Raw genomic sequence first — 8,881 nt, 5'->3', positions numbered from 1 at the left:
GAGCCGGCGGGGCGGCGCGGCCCCCTGCGCGGCCGCGGCCCCGCTCTCCCGGCGCCGAGCTCCGTGCCGAGCCGAGCTCCGTGCCGTGCAGAGCGGAGGTGAGCTGAGCCGAGCTCCATGTCGTGCAGAGCCGAGCCGTGCAGAGCCGAGCCCCGAGCCGAGCCCCGAGCCGAGCCGAGCTCCGTGCAGAGCCGAGCTCCGTGCAGAGCGCAGCCCCGTGCCGTGCAGAGCGGAGCTGAGCCGAGCCGTGCCCGGAGCGCCCGAGGGCCCCGCGCCGGGCGCCTTCCCGTCCTACCGGTCCCCCCGGCTCCGGGAGCGCCGCGGCCGGCCGGGATGCCGCGGCCGGCTCCTCCCGGTGGCCGCGGGGGACCAGGCCCTGCCGGGGCGCGGCTCGTTGCCGCACGGCAGGAATTAGCCCTGTCCCTCCGCCCCGCCGGCGCGCTTAAATCCCGGCCCGCCGCGCCGGGGGCCCAGAGCGGGCTCCCCGAGCGCCATGGAGCCGCGCGCCTTTCTCCTCCTCCTCCTCCTCCTCCTCCCGCTGCTCGCAGCCCTGCTCCCCCTCCCCGCACGGGCTGGCCCGGCCCCGAGCGCGGCAGGGGGAGCGGGGCCGGGGCCGGGGCCGGGGGCCGGGACGGGTGAGTGCCCGGGGGGCGCCGCCGGCCGGGTCTCGCCGCTCCGCGTGGGGCCGCAGCCGCGGCCGGGCTTGCGGGGCCCCCGGGCAGCGCGGGCCTGAGCTGCTCTGTCCCGCAGAGAAGGCCGGGTACTGCTACCACCTCCCGGAGGTGGTGAACGCGCCGGACGAGAACTGCAGCTCCTGCCGCCAGGACGCCTCGTGCTCCCGCTGCGCCGGCGACTCCGGCTGCCCCGGTGCCACCAAGTGCTGCCCCAGCAAGTGCGGCTACACGTGCCAGGAGCCGGTGCTCGGTGAGGGCTCGGCGGGGCCGCGGCCCGGCCGCTGACRGAGGGCGCGTTGCCGGCGTGCCCAGCCCGGGGCGGCCGCCGGGGGGGTAAACCCAGCGATCGGGGAYGGCTGGCTGTGTGCCGGGAGTGGCTGGGGAAGGGCTCGATGGTAGGTGGGATGGGGCCTGTGCACGGGGTAGTGCACCGAGCCGCTCTGCTGGGCTTCTGGGTGTAAAGCCCGCCTCGCTGGGGAGCCGCAAGCCCGGCAGGGTGCCCCCGTCCTCTYGCATCCGTGGCTCATCTCAGCCCCTTTGGGCTTTGCAGACTTCTGCTACCTGCCCTCCGTGTGCGGGAACTGCAAGGCTCTCTTCGTCCGCTTCTTCTACAACGTGTCCAGCCAGCAGTGCGAGGAGTTCATTTACGGCGGCTGTGGTGGGAACAGGAACAACTTTGAGACCAAGGGGGAATGTTTCCAGGCCTGCTCGCACGTCGGTAACTAGCCGCGTGCCRGCAGGGATCCGATGGGGTTGGCTCCCGGAGGCGCCGGCTGCGGAGGGACCATGGCGCCTCTGGGCCCTGCCGGCGAGCGGCATGGCCAGGCCGTTCCCGGCCCTGCGGGAGCCGATGCTCAGCCCAGCCCCGCTCCTGATCCCCGTGACTTTCAGTYCCAGGTGCCCCATAGCCCTGGCTGGGGAGCGCCACGGCCAGCCCACATCCCTGTGCATGCCCCCCACRCACACCCCGTGCACGCCCCCGGGGGCATTCCCATGCACACTCCATGCACACMCCTATGCCCGCTCTTGCAGGGATCCAGCCCCCTGGGCTCGCTGCAGTGGGCGCTGCTGCATCGGGCAGGCGCCCTTCGCCGCAGGGCAGCCRCGCTGGGGGCCACGGCTCACCCAGGGATGCTCGCCAGCCACAGCGGGCAGGGGCACTGCCTGTGGGCAGCATGTGATGGGCATGCATGATGCCAGCCCGGCTGCTCCCTCCTGCTCCCTCGTGCCCTGCTCGGAGAAGCCCAGCCCTCTCCTGTGGGCTTTGAAGCTGTCAATACAAGGACCGGTCCTTTGATGAGCAGGTCTGGGTCTTGTCCTTTCTGCCCGAGCAGGACAGGAGCAGGCAGAGTCTGGCCCCCCAGGGCCACGTGTCCTTGCCGGAGCCGCCGGGGCCGGGCGGTGCAGGCACCCACGGTCCCACTGCYGCAGAGCCTGGCCATGAGGGTCCCTGCGCTGGAGCTCCAGGTTTCGGACCCAGCTGCCCACGGTGCAGCTTCTGCTTGCGTCTAAATCAGTTTCCAGCCCACCTGGCTCTGCCCTGAGCTGCAGCCATGACATGGGGGCCTAAAGCAAGCTAATGTTGGGGAAGGAGCCCCAACCCCAGCTTACGGGATGGTCCCCAGTGCTGACTCTGATCCCTGGGCCGGCGAGGCAGGTCTGTGCCTGTCTGGCACTGGGTGCAGTGCTGGCCCCATGGCTGCGACCCCGGTGCAGACTGCAGCGCCCGTGCTTGGGGCTGAGCCCCCGCTGTGGGCTGAGCCCCCGCGGCTCCAAGCGCCGTGCTCAGCGAGGGGCAGCCTGGTGCCCCGGCAGTGGTGGGAGCAGTGGGTGCACCCTGGCACCRCGGCTCAGGGAGAGCCACGTTGGACCGAGCCTGTTTGCAACTGAGGAAAAGTCTCCCCACTGACGGGCATCCGTCTCCTCTGCCGCCCTCCCTTCCTGGCTGGCAGCTGGCTGGTGTGCCCCGTCTGTGCCACCCATGTCCGGGGCTCCGGCTGTCCCGGCGATGCCCTGGCTGGGCTGAGCCAYGGGGCTGGCCGCACCGTGGATGGTCCCATCCCGCCCCTCCGTGCRGTGCCGCGCTGCTCCGGGGCGTGCCAGGGGCCTTCCCGGGGCTCCCGCAGGGCTGCCCAGCTTTGCAGAGATGGAGGCAGCGGGAGATGGGYGCACGCTCGCTTTATTGCTGCCGGCTGTGGGGAGGGGACCGGCCAGCGTCCCGCAGCATCGGCATCTTCCTGGCGCGCACGTGCCGCTCTCCTGTCATGCAGCATCTGAAAACGAGGATGTGCTTCAGGGATCCCGCAGGGTGGGAGCACCGGAGCTACTGTCGCAGCCCGGGGCTGGCTGCAAAGGTTGGGCCGGGGCCGGTCTCTGGCGAGAGCTTCCTTCCTTCCGTGCCGTGTCCCAGCGCCTGCCGGCTGCGTGCCAGGGCCAYGGGTCCCTCTCGCCCCACGGACGCCTCTCCAAGGGCGGTGTCRGGCTCAGCACCGGTGCTGCTGGCCCCTGCGGCAACGCTCGGGAGCGGGGGGACCGTGTGTGAGGGCGGCTTGGAGCCGCACAGCCCTGAGCACAGCGGGGTGGACGCCCRAGCAGGCGAAGGGTTGGGGGGCCCTGGCATCACCCCCTCGGGGCCGCGGGTCCCCGGGTGCGCCCAGGCACTGCTCCCCCTGCTCGGGCCCCGCCGGCCGCCTTACTGCCCGGGACTGGTGTGCACACGTGGCCGCAGCCGTTGCTGCAGCACTTCTGGCCCCAGGGACACTCCTCGTCGRAGCTGCACAGGTCCAGGCAGGTCCCGCGGTCCCGGGGGACGGGGCACGCTCCCACCGTCCCTGCAAGGCAGAGCACCCGGCTGCGGGGCGCCGCGGCGCAGCCCTGCCATGCCAGGCATCCCACGGCTCCGGGGACCGCGGGGGCCRGCCGGCCCTCACCTCTGGTGATGTCCACGCAGACGCGGCCRCAGCCGGTGCGGGCGCACCTCTGTCCCCAGGGACACTGCGTGTCGACGCTGCACTCCTCCCCGCACCGCCCGGCGCTGGGCCGTGGAACAGCAGCAGCGTCGCTCTCTGTGGGCAGGAGAGGAAAGTCACGTGGCTGCTCTGAGCTGAGGCTGTTCATGCTCATCACTTACGTGGTAATGGGAAGGCCTGAAGGATGGCAGTGAGTCCCAGCGTGAGCCAGGAGGGGACGGGACAGCATCGTGCACAGCCAGCCTCAGCCGCCCCGGCATCCGGCTCCAGCTCCAAGTGGTCACCGCGGGGGAGGCCGCGATGCTCCTGCCAGCTCAGCGCGGAGGAAGCTCCAGGCTCCATCCCTGCTGGGTGCAGCCGTGTCCCRGTGCCAGGGGCTTACCTGCGAGGGAGGCCGGCATGCACACGTGGCCGCAGCCRTTGCTGCAGCACTTCTGGCCCCAGGGACACTCCTCGTCGAAGCTGCACAGGTCCAGGCAGGTCCCGCGGTCCCGGGGGATGGGGCACGTTCCCACCGTCCCTGCAAGGCAGAGCAGCCGGCTGCGGGGCACCGCAGCGCCCCGGTGCAGCCCTGCCGCGCCAGGCGTCCCATGGCTCCGGGGACCGCGGGGGCCGGCTGGCCCTCACCTCCGGGGATGTCCACGCAGACGCGGCTGCAGCCGGTGCTGGTGCACCTCTGTCCCTGGGGACACTGCACGTCGGTGCTGCACTCCTCCACGCACCACCCTGCGGCCGGGTCCTGGCTCTCTGCAGGGACGCGGTGGCCGGGTGACCAGGTGCCCTGGTGGGATGCCAGCCCGCAGCCTGGCCGGACCGGTGCTGCCCTACCTCTGGGCACGGCCACGCACTGCCAGCCGCAGCCTGTGTCGCAGCACTTCTCGTCTCGCGGGCAGACGCTGTCGTCCAGGCACTGGCTGTCGCGCCTGYGCCCCGGCTCCCGGCACGGCCTCGCCGGAGGGCACGTCCCGGGGTGCTCTGCGGAGGGGAGCGGGCGCGAGCACGGGGTCCTGGTGGCGCCAGCCCCACTGGCGGCCCTGGCAGAGGCACTCGGCGCTCTGCCGTGCTGGAGCGGGAGCTGTGGCCCGGCCGCCCCAGATACCTCTGGCTGGGCGGACGCAGCGCATGGCGCAGCCGGCAAAGCAGCACTTCTCCTGCCGGGGGCAGTCCCTGTCGTGGACGCAGGCGTCCTCCTCCGCGCACGGCTCAGACGTCTGCCGCGGCCTCACTTTCGGGCACTCGCCAGGTTTGTCTGAAAGGGGGCAGGGGCGAGCGTCTCCCCGTGGGGCTGGCCACGGCCCCCATGCCTGCAGCCCCAGCGCTGAGCCCCGGCCCCGAGCTGCGGCACCTCCCTGCGCCCTGTCCCGCGGATGCGCCGGCGTGCCTGGCTGCCTGCGGCTCAGCGTGCCCGGCTGCCCGTGGCTTGGCCAGCCCTGGCTCGCCGACTGTCCCGTTACCTCGCTCAGGGGCCAAGCACACGTGGCCACACCTGCTATCGCAGCACTTCTCGTCCCCYGGGCACTGCCGGTCGTCGGCGCACGAGGCCTTGCACGAGGGCGTGATGGACGCTGCCTCCTCGCTCAGGGGGCAGATGCCCGGTTTCTCTGGAAAGCGGCGGGCAGAGAGGTTGGGGGCGGCTGGGGGGGTGGCAGGTCCCCCCCGCCCAGAGCCCGCAGCCCCCGGTGCYGGGAGGCGGCTCCGGCGGACGCTTTCCCGCGTTACGGCGAGACGAGCCCTGGGCACGCGGGTCCCGCTCGGGGGCCGGTGGTGGGCGAGCGCCCGGCTCCGCACGGCCCTACCTCGGGCCGGGGGCAGGCACACGTAGTCGCAGCCGCGCAGGCAGCACTTCTGCTCCCCAGGGCACTCCCCATCCCCTCGGCACCTGGCCTCGCAGGCGTAGCTGGAGTAGAGCCCGGGGCTGGCAGGGCAGAAGCCGGGCTTCCCTGCGGGGACGCAGCGCAGCGTGGCCATGGGGGCCGCAGGGGCTGCAGCAGTGCCTCCCGCCACCTCGCTCCGGGTGCAAACCCCTCTGCGAAGCGGAAGGGGCAGAGGGGGCTGCAAAGGGCAGGGGCGGAGGTGCGCTCCGCAGGGTTTCGGCGTCCCAGCGCATCCTCACCTTCGCTCTGCGGACCGCACTCCTGGGTGCACCGGGTGCCGCAGCATGTCTCTCCTCTGCGGCAATCGCTGTCACTCCAGCACCTCRCCCCCCCGTGCTGGGCCGGCGCGGCCGTGGGGACCTCTGCAAGCAGCCCGGAGAGGCAGGCAGGACGGGTGAGGAGTTAGCAAGGACTCAGCCAGGCTTCGGTCCCTGTCCGGCGGCATCTACCTTCCATCCCGGCGTGGCACTCGGGGCTGCACTGGTGCCCGCAGCACCTCTCGGCGCGTGGGCAGTCCCAGTCGCTGCGGCAGCTCTTCCGCTGGTGCCGCTCTGCAACGCAGGCAGCGGCGGGGCTGGGCAGGCGCTGGCCCCCGCGTGCCGGGGAGGCCCCAGGCGCAGCTCGACGCCGGGGCGCTCGGGGGCCTGCCGCGCCGGGTGCAGGTGCCTGGGGTAGTTTCTCCTGCTGGGGGCCGTTCCCAGCCTCCCTCACCTCGGCGGTGCGCGCGGCACTCCCGGCTGCACCGGTGCTGGCAGCACGCCTCGGCCTGCGGACAGTCCCGGTCGTGGTGGCATCGCCGCCGGTGGCGCGGCTCCTGGTGGCGCGGCTCCGCGGTGGCAGGGGCTGGGCTGGCTTCCTCCGCAGCGCGGAGCGGGGCCGGGGCCATGGGTGCTGGCAGGCGGAGGTGAGATGCAGCAGGGTGGCCCCGCCGGGGGGTGGCCTCGCCGTCCCCGCCGCGTCCCCGCCGTTGCCTGGATCTCACCGTCTGCCCTCCCCACACCAGCGCACAATGCCGTGCACGTGTCCAAGCAGTGCGTGCACGTGCCTGAGCGGCAACGTGCATGTGTCTGAGCAGCACCAGCGCATGTGTCCGAGCAGTGCCGGTGCATGTGTTTGGGCAATGCTGCGCGTGTGTCCGAGCAGCGCCGTGCACAGCCGAAGCTGCAGACCCGCTGGCGGCCCTTGTCTCCCGCGGCACCGCGCTGGGCCTGCCTGGGCTGCCGGGCGCAAGGCAGGCAGAGCCCGGCCCCGGTCCCCGCGCGAGCCCCGGGTCCCCGCGGCGCCGTCCCCTCGGCCGGGCTCACCGTGCTGCGGGGCGAGGCAGGCCAGGCCGCAGGCCAGGGGGCAGCACTTGGCGCTGCCGGGGCAGTCGGTGTCCTGGGCGCAGGGGGCTTGGCAGGGAGCGGCGCTGCCCGGGGGGGGCCCGGCGGGGCAGGCACCGGGTTTCGCTGGGGGGGAGGCGGTGAGAGCGGGGACAGGGTGGCACCCGGTGCTGCCAGCTCTCCCGCTGGCCGCGCCGTGCCACGGCGGCGAGGGCAGGCTTGGGTCCCCTTCCTGGCAGGATGTCCCGCAGGGCCGCATGCCGTCTGCGGGCAGCACAGGACCCGGCCCCACGTGCCCGGCAGGCTGCCCACGGCATCGAGCCGTGCTGTACCCGGCAACGCCGCTCACCGGCTGGGGCCACGGGCTGGCACTGGGGGCTGCAGCTGCCGTTGCAGCATTTCTGCGAGTCGGGGCAGTCGCCGTCGTCTCGGCACTTGCCGGGTTGGCCTGCGGAGCAGAGCCGGTGCAGGGCTGGAGTCCCCAGGGAGCCCCAGCTGCACGCCTTCGCCCTTCCCTGCTCCGCGCTGGCGCCTGCTGCGGCTGCATGCCAGGAGCCCCGTGGGGCTGGTCCCCTCCCAGGGACGCTCGGGGCGCTGCAAAGCTTCCTGCTGGTCCAGCCACGGGAACCCGCGCAGCCCTTACCCTGCGCCGGCTCCAGGCAGGCAGGGCCGCAGCCCAGGAGGCAGCATTTCTTATTCCCCAGGCAATCCTTGTCCTCCAGGCACTGGAAGGAGCAGGGATAGAAAAGCCCCTCCGGGACAGCCACGGGGCAGACACCGGGTTTCTCTGCAACATCGAGCAGCCGGGGGCAACGCGGTGAGGCAGCCGGAGCAGGCGGCCGCACAGCCGGCATCCCCGCGGCAGTACCGGGAACCCTGCCGCTGGCCGGGCCCCTCCGCCGGCCCTGTGCCCGCCTGGTGCGGGGGAGCGGGGCTGGCTTGTGCCCCAGAGCCGGTCACTGAGGGCACTTGAGAGAGCCGGGGCCGCGGGGCGTGCTGGGGACCGTGCCGTGCTGGGGACTGTGCTGTGGCAGGGGCTGTGCCGGGCTCTGCTGTACCTTCCGCCGGGGGCCTGCAGCGGAGCCGGCAGTCCCAGTGGCAGCACTTCTGCCGGCCCGGGCAGCTGGAGTCGTTGGCACACAGCGGGGTCTCCAGTTGGAGGCAGCGCGTGAAGTCTCGCGGGCAGCTCCCCGGCTTCTCGGGCTTCCCTGCGGCGGAGACATCAGGCGGTGAGCAGCGCCAGTGCCGCGGGGGGCTCCTCTTCCTCATGCGATCGCTGATCCTGGCCCTCCTCGCCTCCCCCATCCATCCCCCTGGAGAGTGGCGATGGTGGCGGGTCCCTCCGCAGGATGGGGACGCGGAGAGGAGGGACAGCCCGGGTGGCGGGTGCCAGCGGCCCTGCTGGGGCTTGGCCGCTTGGAGGGGAAGACCTGGCTCAGGGGCTGCGGAGGAGGCACCGCGCCAAGCCCTGCCCAGCACGTGGCCAGGCTGACCGTGACAATGGCATCACTGAACTCCCTCTCCCAGCTGCCTGCACCCCTTCCCTGCCGTGTGCACCCCTTCCCTGCCGCCTGTGCCCCTTCCTGCTGTGTGCACCCCTTCCCTGCCGCCTGCACCCCTTCCCTGCCACCTGTAGCCCTTCCTGCTGTGTGTACCCCTTCCCTGCCGCCTGCACCCCTTCCCTGCTGCCTGTCCTGCCCCCCGGGCAGCCCCCCAGCAGGATCCGCAGAGCTGCTGAGCCCCAGGGTCTGGCGCGAAGGAGTCTGGAGGGGCCCCCGCCCACAGCAGGTCCCTCTGCCCCTCGTCACCCGGGTGCGTCGGCTCCTCTTGACTTGGGCTCCAGTCCGCCTGGCCGGGGGGGGGGAAATTGTCGCTGCTGTTTCCCAGCGGTGTCACGCAGCCGAGGCCGCAGCCGGTAAAGCAGCATTTCTGGTCCGTGGGGCACCCCGCATCGCTGTCGCAGTGGTCGGGGCACGGCGCGATGCTCGGCCGTGCCGCTATCGGGGGGCAGGCGCCGGCGTGGGCTGCGGAGCAGGGCAGCG

This window comes from Apteryx rowi, unplaced genomic scaffold, assembly GCF_003343035.1.
Source record: "Apteryx rowi isolate R43461 unplaced genomic scaffold, aptRow1 scaffold_0, whole genome shotgun sequence".
Lineage (NCBI taxonomy): Eukaryota > Metazoa > Chordata > Aves > Apterygiformes > Apterygidae > Apteryx > Apteryx rowi.
This window is presented reverse-complemented; position numbering follows the sequence as displayed.